We start from the raw sequence: 14,773 nt of genomic DNA on the forward strand, positions 1-14,773 counted from the left end.
GATATTTACTCTATGACAGACACCTTTTATTAACCTGACACGTTCCACATCATTACGGAGTGTCGTATTCATGATCTATGGAACAAGTACTAATCTAATGTAATCTCTAGACACCTGCGTCTTTCCTGAGAAAACATATTTCCTGGGCGATATTTCATTTTGATGTTGTTATATTACGAACAGAAAAACTAAAAACAGTAAGAAAGAAAGACACGCTTGTTAGCTGGTCTTGGTGTTAAAGGAAACGTTTGTACGAGCTGTGGGCTGCTGCCTGCATAACGTGTAGCGCGCGAACCACTTGAGCAGCTGGGGCCGCGCCGCCGGTGCATGCGACCTGGCCGCGCGCGTCGGCGGTGGCCAGGCCCCCTCCGCCTACCTGCTGCCCGCCGGCCCGGGGCGCCGCTGAATGGAAGGCCGGCGCGGCGCCGCCTGCTGCGCTGCGATTGGCCGGCGGCCGCTATAAGTTGCGGGGCGCGCGCCAGCCGCGCTCGAGTCGCCGCCGTCCCCTGCGAGCACGCTACCCGCAACCCGCTCGCCACGACTGCAGACAGCTCCCCGGCCGTGCGCATAGCGAACAGCCAGACCGAGACCGCTCGCTGCACCATTCCGCGACCAAGGTCAGTACCCGGTACTCCGGGACTCTGCCTGCACTGTAGCCCCGCACCGCGGCACCCCACTTCCTCGTCCCGAACCGACACGAGACATTAACAACAAAAGGTGTAAATACTTTGTCCTCACTGACGTGGTATATAGTTTAGGATTTCGATACGAAAAACATACAATTACGCAGCCTATGATCCAGTTTGCGAGAACAGTTGCGAAAGGGTGGTTTCGATCCACCACTCACTTGAATAATGTCGAAGTTAGCAGAAATATATTTGAAATGTAAAGCTTCCGATTCAGCCCCCTTGTAAGTGCGCCCGAATTCCACCCACGGCCCACGGTTGGGGAATGTGGTTTCCGTATGATGACGCACCTGCATTTTTACCGCTGCTGAAAGATGACTAACGACATTCACAAGCAAATAGGCTCCACTGTGGGTACAGAGAGGCTTGTATACTGTCCTCTGCTACGGTCTGACTTCAATCCTCTGGATTTTTCTGATTGATGTCATCTCAAAAGTGAAGTCTACAGCAGGCATGGTTGGAGGACTGGGAACTGTACATTTTTATCAAGATTCACTGGTTGACCCAGTGGTCTTCTAAAAAAATTCCTAACTCCTTGCAACGATCTCTGCAAATTGCAGATGCGGGTGCGACACGTAGAACACCAACACGTGCTAGTACACAGTAAATTCTAACGTGCAACGAGCTGAAGCTGTATTGTTTGTCTTGTTAAAGTACGACATGGGCGAAATTTCAACTCTGAGAAGTAGGGATTTAATGGGAAGGCTGACCTCTCCAATACATGTCTGGTAAATTCGACACTATTTTATTCTGAAATCAGTAATAACTCACATTCACACATTCGTAAATATATTCAAAACAGCTCGGTTACAAGTCCGTCTTTACTGAGAAGTTTATTTCTTCTTCCGTCGTATTCTTCCACCCGTGCCAGTTTTCGCTATAATTTGTGAAACACCTTGCATTTTTGTTGTTTAAGTCCTAGGAAACTGCGAGATTGCAGATAAAGTAGAAAAACGTACTAATTCTTCCAGTAAGAGTGATTCTGCAATTTTATCGGGTCAGAATACGTATTAAAAGGTTGCAGAGGTTTTCTACTTCGTCAGAACCTTCGGACAGTGCACTTAACGTAATCTGGATAGTACGAAGGGTTACTTCTCCAACACAAGCGGCTTGTCTTTAAACATATTATTCTTGTACGATGACTTTCTAAATATCGGTGGCACTCCACACAGAGTTGCTAGAAGAAAGATAGAAGTCCTGAATTCGTTAGCTTGTCCCAAATTGCTTTCTTTCTTGTCTCAACACTTTGAACAAATATTTTATTAGAATGAGTACTTACGTAGAACGCAATTAAATCTAAGACTGCAACTACAAAGCTCTAAAATGAACATGCTGCAGTACTGAAATATTTGTAAGTTTATTAATCTTTTCTTAATATCACATACACATCATCTAAGCAGTGAGATAGTTCACCATGTTTCATTTTTGCTCCTCGCTTTATGAATATTTTGCTTAACTTACGAATGTGCGAATGACAAGGATATTTTCGAAAGATCGCATCAGATAAGATTCTTCCTGACGACAGATAGTACTGTCACATTTATAAGGGCCACCAGAGTGTTAAACACCCTAAGGAATCACTCTTAGAAACACAAAAGGATGGACCGTACGTGATTCCACATACTTTTTTCAGACTTTGGAATTTAATAAGGGAGTAATTCCTGGTAAAGGCTATTGCGAAATCCTTCACTGCAATGTGAAATTCTGCATCCCCTCTCGACTCTGACGACGAAACGAGCATCTAAAATGCGAGTACTTGGAATTAGACGGTGGCGCAAAATACAGCAGCCCCTGCCGCTGCACGCACGGTATTCGAAAAGCCCACCGCCAGTTGTGTCATACTTGGTATTCGCTTCTCGTATATGAGCAGTTCCTTCAGAAAAGTTCTTTTTACACATTTCCGTAGGCATGTGATCGAGCGGTAATTATTTTATTTGGAGTATTCTTCGAGTATCCAGCCTGATGTGACTACTAATGCATAAGTTCAGTCGGCGGATGGTAACAGCTCTTGGCAAGAAATGTACTTTTAAAACATCTAAGGTATCTCCAGAAAGGTCCCACACATTTTAGACACATCATTGTTCGGAGAAGAGACGACCATTTGGTAGCACGTCAGAATTCCTATGTTACCTCCAGTCCCAATATTTGAACAACTCATTTAAAAAATTAAAAATGTTTGAAATAAAGCTATGTACTATTTTTTCCGGTATGAAGTGTTGTTGAAATGAGAACTATCGCTGTACTTCGCTTTTTATAATTGTCAATGAAACATTTTTCAGGATGAGGCAGAGAAAATGTTAAGTATGAGGACCAGCACAGCCGTTCAGTGTTTCACTTGTTTTGCCAGTTAGTCGAACAAGTTACAGGGAGAACTTGAACTACACAGACAAAATTTCAGTTTGTCACTGACATTTTCCGAGCATTTGGGTATAAGGGGCCAGTGCCAGATTTGTGACGGTACTCACCGACACGCCATACTAATACCACTGACGAAAAAAAAAATCAGAACTGCTCATTGCTGCAGTTGAAGCGATGTAATAAAAATATCAAATGTTGTATTCAGACTTCTAAAATGCTCATAAAAGCATTAAAATAATTATTTAGAAGTTTAATTTCAAAAACACCTTCTGGATGGTCACAGTACCGGAACCTCTTTCTTTATAAATCAAGCACTGAGGACCCGATATGTCTTTGCATCAGTATTGCACTGACGGTACTGGTACAACAATGTAAATGTCGACTCCAGCCGGCCGATGTGGCCGAGCGCTTCTAGGCGCTTCAGGCTGGAACCGCGTGACCGCTACGGTCACAGGTTCGAATAATGCCTCGGGCATGGATGTGTGTGATGTCCTTAGGTTGGTTACGTTTAAATAGTTCTAAGTTCTAGGGGACTGATGACCACAGATGTTAAGTCCCAAAGTGCTCAGAGCCATTTGCACCATTTTTTTTGTCGACTCCATGAGGTACGTGTCTTGTTTGCAAACAGCTTCTTTTCCATTCGCTCATGGTACTGCCTTTGACAACAGTGCTACTCACTGTAATTTTCGGCTTCAAGCTTGCATTCGTTCTTCTTCTTGGTTTGCATTTAGCCGGTACTTGCACGGCGTCGGCACGTTTATTATCGGATTTAGCACTGTTAATGTTAGAGGGTGGCCGGATGTCCTGCCTTTGCGTCACCACTTAATCCACCGGGACGGAATAAGTGTACCCCAGTCGTCTGCGTGTATTGCTATCCATATGAAAGAGTGTAACCTTTTATAAATCTGTACCTGAAGCAGGACGCGGACACCAGGAGCCTGTTATTCGGCTAGTCGGATGAGGGAATTGCCTAAAAATCACATCCAGGCTGGCCGACTCGCCGACCCTCGTCGTTACTCAGCCGGGCGGATTCGATTCGCCACCGGCGCATCTCTCCGAATCCCGGACGCAACTTGCTAACACGTGGAGCTATTCGTGCCAGTTCATGCTTGCAGTAATTACTGTTCGGCTACGTATCGGGTTTGTTTCTCCGGAAGCACTAGTTGTACGTTAACATATTTAGACAGAATTATGGATAGGTTTATTGATGAAGAGCTGCAAAATTTCTGCGGTGTAGGCGCCACTGATGCGGTAACAGCTCGGCATCGACGTTTTGCAGCTGTTTCGTTGCCTTCATTGAACCCACACGGCGAAATCATATCGACCAGTTTTTCATCAGTAAACTGATTCATACTGCTGTTTACCACTGTTGGCGTGCAAATAACACTGATCGAAAAACAGACTTTAGCAGTACTGAATGCAGGCATGAGGGTGGAGAACAATGTTGGCATTACCGTGGTCGTCACCAAGTACCGTGAGTTGTAACGTATCCTTCGTTGAGCAGCAGTCAACAAGTATGAAAATGACAAAGCTAAATGAATCTCCAAAATAGTACTGCTCCACGAATTAAAGGTTTGCCGTCAAAAAGCGCATCACAGAAGCGATAGCATGCCGCATTGCATTTGCATCCAACCATCTGAAAATATTAGTTATCTTACAGAGTATTACGTGAATTCTATAAGAAAAAGTAATCGGTAACGAGTGCTGAAGAAGGTACCATCGTTCGATAAGCAGGCTGACAATGAAAAAACTTAATTTAATTTCCCCTTAAATAGTGGTAGCAAAACTGAATCGGACTTCGTATTTAAAGATCTAGGTTCTATTCAGAATACAATGCTCAAACAGAGGCGATCCGCGATCGGTCTGAGTACTTTCGAGCAATGTATGTTACCTCTCATGACACACCATCTCAAAATGAACAGCACAAAAACAGGTATGAGAAATCTGTAGGTGACTACCTTAACCGTAGTATGCGCATGTACGGTTTGGTTTAGCGACGATGCCCACTTTCGTTTGGAGGGGGTCGTCAATAAGCAAAACTGACGAATTTGGGGGACTGAGAATCCTAATTTCGCGATCGAGAAGTCCCTTCACCCTCAACGGATTACTGTGTGGTTTGCAATGTCCAGTCCCGGAATAATCAGTGCGATATTCCTTGATAACACAGTGACTACCGAACGGTACTTGAAGGTTTTGGAAGATGATTTCATTTCGACAAGACGTGGTTCACGGAAGACGGAGCTCGACCCCATCGAAGCAGGAGAGTGTTTGAGTGTTTGATGTCCTGGAGGAGCGCTTTGGGGACCGCATTCTGCCTCTGGGCCACTGGAATGGGCCTCGATTGGCCGTCATATTCTCCGGATCTGGAGACATCAGACTTATTTTTGTACGGCTATATTAAATACAAGGTGTACTGCAATAACCCCAAAACCATTTCTGAGACGAAAACATGCATTCAGGAGGTCATCGAGAGCATTGATGTTCAAAAAATGGTTCAAATGGCTCTGAGCACTGTGGGACTTAACTTATGAGGTAATCAGTCCCCTACAACTAAGAACTACTTAAATCTAACTAACCAAAGGACATCACACACTCTCCTAGAACCGACATTTCTAGGAGCATTCAGAATTTCACTACTCGTCTGCGCCATTTCATCGTCAATGATGGCGAACATATCGAAACCTAAATCCGAATATCTATAATGACGTTTACATATTGAATAAAGTGTGTGTGCACGCCGTAGTTTGTAACTAATTTAAATTTTCTCTTCATATAGTTCAATAATGTCATCTTGGACGTGTGATTTGTGAGGTAAGACCATCAAGAGTGATTAACGGGAAGGAGCTTCATCCGTCAACAAACTTTTACTGTTTAACGATTGACAGACAATATTTTCATTTTTCGATATCTTCACCTAAATTTTATTCACTTAAGTAGTCCTTGCCTTTTTACTCTTCTTGAAGCGTGTATTATATTTTCATCTTACGCCTGGATGGATGTACATTTCATTATAACATTAAGGCTAGATAAAGAAAAATATTAAATTAATTTATTTCTTACACTTGAGAGTGAATGAAAAAGTTTGTTTGCAAACAAAGCACACAGCATATACCAACAATATTTCTGCTATTGTGCAGATATCTTCTGTGCAGTGCAGGTACGAAGATGAGAGTAAGAAGTCAGATAAAGTGCAGTTACTCTCTAGAGCGACACCAGTGATATGGTTAAGTGATGTAAATCAAAATACTCATAAAATACCCCTGGAAAACCACCCGAATTTTGTCGCTGTCGGTTTTATCCTGTGCTTTCTATCTCTTTTCGAGGAAAGTTTTGTTGAAAACCGTAGCAACTACATTGCGATTTTTCTTATGAAGGTTGAATGCGGTGTAAAAGTACTTAATTCCTTTAAGAAACTGCAATTGTTTCGAACTCTGTGTAGATACTGAAATTACGAGAGCTGCACTCGTAAGATACTGGTATGTTCATTTCGCTCTACCACTTTTATGATACTACAACTGTTTCGTAAAGTATTCGCTGTTAAGATATGAAATACTACTGCTTACTTCACAAAAAGGTTCACAGGAGCTGTGGTGTCCATAATTTATTAAATTTCCAGACGTTTCACCATCACAGCATACGCAGCTAACAGTCTGCAGATCGTGGTACATGCTACATACAAATTCGATGCAAAGTTTGTCTGCTTCAATTACGTAATAATTTCTCGTTCTTTATCTATAGAGGTAGATAGACAATAATTGTGATTGTTTCGTGACGAGACTTTCAGATGAAATATTTTTGGGAACAGCAATTCTAAAGTGATTGGTGTCATAGAATATATAAAAAAACTTAACAATTTTTCCTAGTTAAATGTATAGATAATTATTCTACACTCATAACAAACTTTCATTTGAAAAGTATTTAACACTGACGGACAAAAGAAGATTTACGCTCTTCGTTTATTAGTAATAGCTAGCTTTCGTTGTTCTCATGTCCTAGTGATAAGAGTGCTGTGTAATTGTAAAGTGAAATTGTGTTATATAATGAAAACATTTTACGAGCAATATGATTTTCTCATTTACGATACCATGGATCCTAGCTCCTGTAACTCTTGAAGGTTACTATTATTTTAATTTTGAGTGGAGAATTTATATGGGGGCGACGACCTTCACGATCTTCAACAACAGAAGTACGTGAATGTGTTTATCACTTTCCCTTCGTGACCGCTAATGTCAATTTCAATATTTAGGTCATATTTACCGCGACTTTCAGATCCTGCAATCTCTTTTTCATTTAATTACGAAGTCAAATTTTTTTCATTCCTAGACGAATATATGCAATTTAAACACATTTCTTTTTACCCAGTCCACGGGGAATGATAGTACTTAGAACGTACGTGCCTGAATCCCGATCTTACGTTCGCATACAATTGAATGTGTACCAACCTAACTGTACTTATGACCCATCTCCTTTACAGTATTAATTCTTACTTTGAACCACTCGCTCGCGATTGTACAAGCCCTCTTATTTTGTGGTGTCAGTCGGGTGTATTGCTTAATAATGTTACTTTTAATATTTAGTGGCACAGTTCAAAATGGTTCAAATGGCTCTGAGCACTATGGGACATCTGAGGTCATCAGTCCCCTAGAACTTAGAACTACTTAAACCTAACTAACCTAAGGACATCACACACATCCATGCCCGAGGCAGGATTAGAACCTGCGACCGTAGCAGTCTCGCGGTTCCGAACTGAAGCGCCCAGAACCGCACGGCCACCGCGGCCGGCAGTGGCACAGTTCCCACAACTGATCCTTGCCTGTGTTGTAAAGGCGCTTCAAACGAAATATTGATTACGCGACAGTCATACTAACTCTCATTCAAAATTACAACACCGGTTGACTAATTTTCTAACAATTTAACAGGGCGGTTACAAATATAGTAGATGTGTCAAGGTATCGGCAGTTTAACATTCATCTTAAAATTTCCTCCAGCGAAGCAGCACGAAAGAAATTAGATAAGTCGCAAGACTGCTGCTCGTAAGCGAAACATCTCGTAATGGGCGGTGAGACGGTGCACCGGACATACTGCGAGCAAGCCGGTTACTGCCGGCCGGCACGCACCCTGTAAGGACCGGCAGTTCGCGACGACTCAGGTGTTCGCGCGTCGCTCTGCATGTCGGGGAGCCGTCCCCAGGGAGAACGGCCGCGGCTTTAAGTGCTGGCCAGAAGGTAGCAGAGTGTTGTGCTCCCACAGGTCTGACGGGAAACTGACGCCGTGTCGGCCTTATAAACACGTGAACACACTGAGGGCTTAATGAACACCTGACATGCAACGTCGTGTAAAGACAGAACTCTACAGGCTTCTTAGAGCTGCTGGCTTCCAGTGCAAGAGGAACGTTATACGCTGGTGCTACCGAAGGCGTCGGTTGACACGAGTGGACCTTTGGTAATAATACATTTCATAATATAAATTGAGTGATTTGCGCGAAGGGCTGTCCCGTTTCAAAATACGGCATGTATGGCGGCCGAATGTTTTCGATTAGATTCGACGTATGGTGCGAGTCTGGACTCGATGTGTCTGCGGTCCAAATGGTTCAAATGGCTCTGAGCACTATGGGACTCAACATCTGAGGTCGTCAGTGCCCTAGAACGTAGAACTACTTAAACCTAACTAACCTAAGGACATCACACATATCCATGCCCGAGGCAGGATTCGAACCTGCGACCGTAGCGGTCGCGCGGTTCCAGACTGAAGCGCCTATAACCGCTCGGCCACACAGGCTGGCTCTGCGGTCCACTACAGTACTCTACATTCATTATTTTTTTGTGCTGCGTTTTTTCCGTCAGTATTTCACTCTCTTAATAAGTTGTATCGTCGTTAAACGGTAGAGCTGTATCCTATTAGTCCAGAGTGACTGGGAAAGAAACGACGACACAAAAGAAACTCAGGAATCGCAAAAAATACAACTCGTTGTGCAAGAACAGTCCACCAACAAGAAAAGAATCTTCACTCCAGACGGCTCGTATCAAAAGTACTGCAAGAAAAGTAAATACACTGTAAAAGAGTGAAGAACTGTATAGTAGACTTAAAAAAATGAGTACTGAATCCATTAATTACTTTCTAGTTGGTAGTTAGTAGAACCATATTCTAATTGGTTTGGTTATTACGACTCTATCTCAGACAACGTTAGGGAATTACCCTATAAGTTTTGCGATGTTGTCAACTTACGGCACATAATGTATGCTGTGGCCAGGGCTCACTTTTACAAACGAGCTAAAATTGTTGTAACTAATTCTAGATATGACTATCACCATCTTCCCATTGGACGGCAGCTAGGGTACCTTTCTCGTCTAACCTGACAGGTATTTTTATATCCAAGCATCCAAACACGTGGCCCCAAGATGCGCTGGGACCGTGGCAATATTACTAACACTTACTACGTGGCTAATCCAGGACTGCATTTGCTTCACCGAACCCGTACGTATTGATCACTTCCGCATTCTCGAGGCTCACACTCAATGACTTCTTTCCCAATTTTTCTCTTAATTACAATCTGGTATTTTCTGCACTATTCCACTGGTGGTGTTTGCTCAGTACCCTTCGTCGCGTATTTCCCTTATCTCCAAATGCACTAAATTCTTCTGCCACGTCTCCTCCTCCTCACTCTTGATTCTGACGACATTTTCCCTCCGATTCTTCCATTTTCGAGTTATCGTGGGATCATAAACGGTGCAAGACACAATGGTCATAACCTGTTTGAGACTAAACAAGAATTCTGGTTTTCGGGACAAACAGCAGTGTAGCAGACACATTGTATCCAGAAGTTTAAACCGGGGTTATGGTGGACCACAGGTGTTTGATGAGCGGACGTCATGCCACTTCCTTAGCAGCACACGGTGCTATCAGTGGTCTACCGTAAGTTACGTCGCTGCGGATGTAAAAACGGGGCGTAAGGAATCCATTGCAACCAGGAAAGTACAGAGAAAATTGAGCCACATAGTCTTTAGGAGCCCATACTGCGATCACATCCAGTGTCTTGCCACTCAGTCGAAAAACCCAGCAGAGAGAGAGAGAGAGAGAGAGAGAGAGAAGGTATGACTGCCAAGGAGCTACAAAATAAAAAGAAGATGATAATATTTACGCCAGTCGTAAACAAACAAAAATGTATTGCAGCTTCTTGATGATTATGTCTTCTCTTTTTCAAAGATTTTGTAGGTTCAGGAAATATAACTTTCATTTCTCTTTAGCGCGTATTATGTTATATCAGATACATAATTTTTGACAGAGAAATAAAACTTATGACTAACATTTGTAATAGGTATATTTACTTGATTGTGTATTTAAAGCGCTCTGTGAAATACTGCTGTTTACTTCATAAAAAAAAATTCACACACCACTGTAGCTACAAGTAATTGAATTACTAGAGGTGTCACCTTCATTGTATCTGTAACTAAAAATTTGCAAATCGAGGTACATGCTGCACGCAAATTAGGGGTTGGGTTGTTTAGGGGAGGAGACCAGACAGTGAGGTCATTGGTCTCATCCGATTAGGGAAGGATGGAGAAGAAAGTCGGCCGTGCCCTTTCAAAGGAACCATTTCGGAATTTGCCTGGAGCGATTTAGGGAAGTCACAGAAAACCTAACTCAGGATGCCCGGAAGCGGGATTGAACCGTCGTCCCCCCGAATGCGAATGCAGTGTGCGAGCCACTGCGCCACCTCGCTCGGTCGCAAACTAGGCGTAAATATTGTGCACATGACTCAGTTTTAACAGAGTTGAATCAAAATTTCTGTGTAATGTGTTCCTGAGTTTAGGTGTGTAGAGATCCCGGAAGCGGGATTGAACCGTCGTCCCCCGAATGCGAATGCAGTGTGCGAGCCACTGCGCCACCTCGCTCGGTCGCAAACTAGGCGTAAATATTGTGCACATGACTCAGTTTTAACAGAGTTGAATCAAAATTTCTGTGTAATGTGTTCCTGAGTTTAGGTGTGTAGAGATCCCGGAAAACCATCAGTAACTTTGATTTGTTAGTTTGGTTTAGTTTTCATGTCTCCCATTCTGTTGGACAAGGTGCTAGCGATCTATGAAACTAAGAAAATAACCATCCGTACCGTCATATAAATGTACCTTCATAGATCACGTTTTATGCTGACATTCATTGTACAGATAAACGGCGATGAGATGGCTGTTTGTTTCAGACATAAAAAAAAGGTTCAAATGGCTCTGAGCACTATGGAACTTAACATCTATGGTCATCAGTCCCCTAGAACTTAGAACTACTTAAACCTGACTAACCTAAGGACAGCACACAACACCCGGCCATCAATAGGCAGAGAAAATCCCTGACCCCGCCGGGAATCGAACCCGGGAACCCGGGCGTGGGAAGCGAGAACGCTACCGCACGACCACGAGACGCGGGCTTTCAGACTTCAACCTTTCGATTATTACATACAGCTTGGGCGTTACAGTAATTAGCGGGATCGGTGGCTTATGAGCAAATTTAATAGACCAAATCGATTACAGCTGCGACGTCAATATTCAGCTGATACTTAGTCGTAAACGGGACAAATTTGATCGACAACTACATCAATACAGCCGGGAGAACCATGCCTGTTTCTGATTGCAACGCAGTTTGAACACCGCGGATGAACTCAAAACTTCGTCCGACACCTTTCTTGCAACACACTGTACCAGTTTATGAAGCACACACTTTACATTAGCAAGAATTGTGTAGGTATATTACATCTACAATGTTTGGGTATGTGAGCTACAGTGAAATTATGTGCTTTTTAAAATTTGTACTTATCTAGAGCGGATAAAACAATGCTTATAAAAATTTACAGCGCACAAAATAAGGGGTGAGAATGGCACATCGCATTCTTTTATTACTTGCTGCGATGGAGATGAGTGTTTAACGTCTCGTCTACGACGAGGTTATGAGACGGAACACAATCTCGGATTAGGTAAGAAAGTCGGACATGCCCTTTCAAAGGAACCGTAGGGGCATTTGCCTGAAACGATTTAGGAAAATCACGGAAAACCTAGATGAGGATGGCCTGACACGGGTTTGAGCCGAATGTGAGTCCAGGGCGCTAACCACTGCGCCACTTCCCTCGGTGAGCTTGCTGTCTGAAATGGAGTGACCGCTAAACTATTACGGACTGTGTGTTAGACGATCGGCTGCTATCTAGTTTACAACGTTTCTGAGAAAATATAACCTGAAACGTGAAGCACTTATTGATGTAGAATGATCTAATGGTTAAAATGGCTCTGAGCACTATGGGACTTAACATCTGAGGTCATCAGTCACCTAGAACTTAGAACTACTTAAACCTAACTAACCTAGGGACATCACACACATCCATGCCCGAGAAAGGATTCGAAACTGCGACCGTAGCGGTCGAGCGGTTCCAGACTGAAGCGCCTAGAACCACTCGGCCACATGGGCCCGCTAGAATGAACAAGTCTAACGCGTTTGTGAAATAACACATTAATTTTGAGAAGCCGTTAAAAATAATTAAAAGAGGCTAAAAAGGAATATTTGTCTATAAGAGGTACATGCATACAGTTATCTCCAATCACTCTCAGGGATAATCATTAAAGTGCCATACACTATCGAGCGTGATTGGCTCCGCGTTTGTTGCCACGATAGTTGTCTCACTGGGCAGGTGTTCAAAAGGAGCGAGTACCACATCTGAGTCTAATCATCGCATTTTATGTTTCACGCAGTTTCACTTCAGTTGAATGCCTCAAGGTCTCCACCAACAAAGTCGTGGGTAATTTCCTTCCCCATACTTCCCTACTGAACAAGGCTACTGTGTCTACTGACCCTGACATCGACGTGGCGTTTAACTCTGGTTTCTTCTGTTGGAAACGGCGACACATGTTACCGCCGAACGGCGGTCACCACCTATCGTATTTCTTCCTTTAATTATCTGATACTTGATGGATGAGATATTTATTTACCTAGCGTATTTCGGAACATTGTTCCTGCAAAACAGCGATCAAAAAGTGGAATAAAAGTTTTTAATAAAAACAGTCCAGGAACTCATGTACGACGTTAAAAACTTTTATTTATTTATGAATTGATGATATATGTATAGCTGTGTTATCTAGAAACTGAAGTAGACTGTAATGTTTTCTTTATAAAGAACTGATATTATTGTATAATGTTACATAATAACTATTTTCAAACACATTAGGATTTCCAGATGATTTCCTAATTAACAACGGTTTATTGATCATTTATTACGTAATATTTGGCATTATCATTCGTTACTCCTGCAGATTGTAACCTGGGTTCCACAAAAGTACATATGTTTACGGTATACTTTTTAATTAAGTAATTTAACTGATAAGTATATTTATTAACAATATATTATTATTGTAGAGCGATGTGATCATGTTAAGATAAGACAGTGTTAATGACGAGAGCGACATTCTCATTGAAATTGGATGCCTGCGTTGTACGCCAGATATTGCTAAAAGAAGAGAGAACTCTCTGACTTTTGTTTCGTTGAATTTTTGTGTTTTTATTAACCTTACAATTCCGGGAATTCTGATTCCACATCTGGGACGTATTCTAAACGAACTGCATAGCTCCTACATTACATCATAGACGACATTCACTATGGTGATCAGTAACTCATCAGTCTTTATGGTTTTGCAAGACATTTGCCTTATTACGACGATCCTGTTTCCCAAAACTATGTGCCTCTCTTAAATGTCAGCGCAGCTCAAAAGAAGATTAACGGCTTCTAGCAAAGTGAGACTTTTCTCTTAAGTTACTATTGCAGGATGACATATCTCTTCACGATAATTACACGATGCTATAATTAATATTTGTCTAAAAATTAAATATATTTCTTAATTACATTTTTAACTGGCACATTTCTACGGGCACATTTACATGTTTTTTGGAAGTAGCTCTAGGTTTTGCATGCACAGTGGTTTTACGAACTTCATTCAATTTCGCAAGCACGTTGTAATATGAAACGCCACAGAGCTTTAAGACAGTCGGCTCCATGAAGCATTTTTTTTTTTCAGTACTGGAGTTTCTTTAAATACGGGTATCCTTCGCGATACTGTAACTATAGGCAATATTTCAATGGAGGCTGTAGTCACACGTGAAGACCCACGCCCAAAATACTCGTGTTTTCTACGTACACCACTTTCATGCTCTTTACATTTTTTTCCAACGTGTTTCCAATTACTATATTTTATCCATGCCAAACAGTTATGGAAGGGGCCGGCCGGGGTGGCCGAGCGGTTCTAGGCGCTACAGTCTGGAACCGCGCGATCGCTGCGGTCGCAGGTTCGAATCCTGCCTCGGGCATGGATGTGTGTGATATCTTTAGGTCAGTTAGGTATAAGTAGTTATAAGTTCTAGGGGACTGATGACATTAGAAGTTAAGTCCCTTAGTGCTCAGAGCTAGTTCTGGAAGGCCTACAAAATATCCGTCTACGGCTGTCATTCTTCCTTAGTCTTATGCAATATAATTTACAGCTAAAAAGTCCTTATATTCGCTAAAAAGTGGTATTAAGAGAGTACCAGATCTGACGTACAGATTGGTTATTCTAAGAATTAGGGCGTCAAATACGTCATTATCCCAAATACCGAAGTAATATTGTCGGAAGTTGTATTGTTGTGACAACATATTTCACTCTTTCGCAGTTGAGGCCTTTTCCCAAGAGCTTTTTCATCCGACTATTACAGAAAGGTTGCATAGTATT

General features: G+C 42.4%; 1 protein-coding gene across 1 annotated transcript in view; it reads left to right on the forward strand.

Moving 5' to 3' along the window:
* The first annotated feature begins 391 nt into the window (after window positions 1–391).
* The window catches only part of LOC126343426 (tachykinins), a 955,942-nt gene continuing 941,560 nt past the window's right edge, over window positions 392–14,773 (forward strand). The window contains exon 1 of the mRNA XM_050001936.1: window positions 392–617. The gene's annotated coding sequence lies outside the window, so the exon portion shown is untranslated. The remainder of the gene's footprint in view (window positions 618–14,773) is intronic.

This window comes from Schistocerca gregaria, chromosome 1 (assembly GCF_023897955.1).
Source record: "Schistocerca gregaria isolate iqSchGreg1 chromosome 1, iqSchGreg1.2, whole genome shotgun sequence".
Taxonomy (NCBI): domain Eukaryota; kingdom Metazoa; phylum Arthropoda; class Insecta; order Orthoptera; family Acrididae; genus Schistocerca; species Schistocerca gregaria.